Raw genomic sequence first — 564 nt, 5'->3', positions numbered from 1 at the left:
CTAACATGCATGCTCAAATACAAAGGATAGCGCATCTTTTATAAGATCTAAACTGCAATTAAAAAATCTACAAAAATATCTAGGGCATGCAAAGCAGATTGGTATTAGTAGCTGGTAAGTTCAACAAAACTACAACAGACAGACAAGAAGGAAAAGACCCTCTCATACCCGCACACTCAAGTCTTATATAACGCCTAGTTGACTCTTTATAATTTTTTTTTCTAGCTATCTGGATAAAACACTTGTATGACAAATGAACCTGGATTATTTAACATGTGTAGGAAAAAATTACCTACACATCACATGGGGATAATAAGAACAAATGTAACATTGTACCTTTGACAGAAAATTATAGCCTGTGCTCAATATCACCACATGGGTCTTGTATGTAGAAAATCAACATGCTATATGAATGTTGTCTTGAGCAACAGTATGTAGCCAGTGTCATTTGATTCAGTTTTGTTCTTTAGGTTTAACCTGTATCATAAAGGCCTAGAAATGTCCAGTTTATATTTTATATCCACAGTATTAGTTAATTTTATATCTGTCCAAATTGACATACAA

At 33.2% G+C, this 564-nt stretch overlaps 1 protein-coding gene across 1 annotated transcript in view; it reads right to left on the bottom strand.

Annotated features, from left to right (window-relative positions):
* LOC119592143 overlaps positions 1-564 on the bottom strand; it is a gene marked incomplete in the record, with an annotated part of 95275 nt that overhangs the window by 5365 nt on the left and 89346 nt on the right.

This window comes from Penaeus monodon, chromosome 29, assembly GCF_015228065.2.
Source record: "Penaeus monodon isolate SGIC_2016 chromosome 29, NSTDA_Pmon_1, whole genome shotgun sequence".
Taxonomy (NCBI): domain Eukaryota; kingdom Metazoa; phylum Arthropoda; class Malacostraca; order Decapoda; family Penaeidae; genus Penaeus; species Penaeus monodon.
The sequence above is the reverse complement of the archived record's forward strand: the minus strand, read 5'-3'. Positions and strand labels throughout refer to the sequence as shown.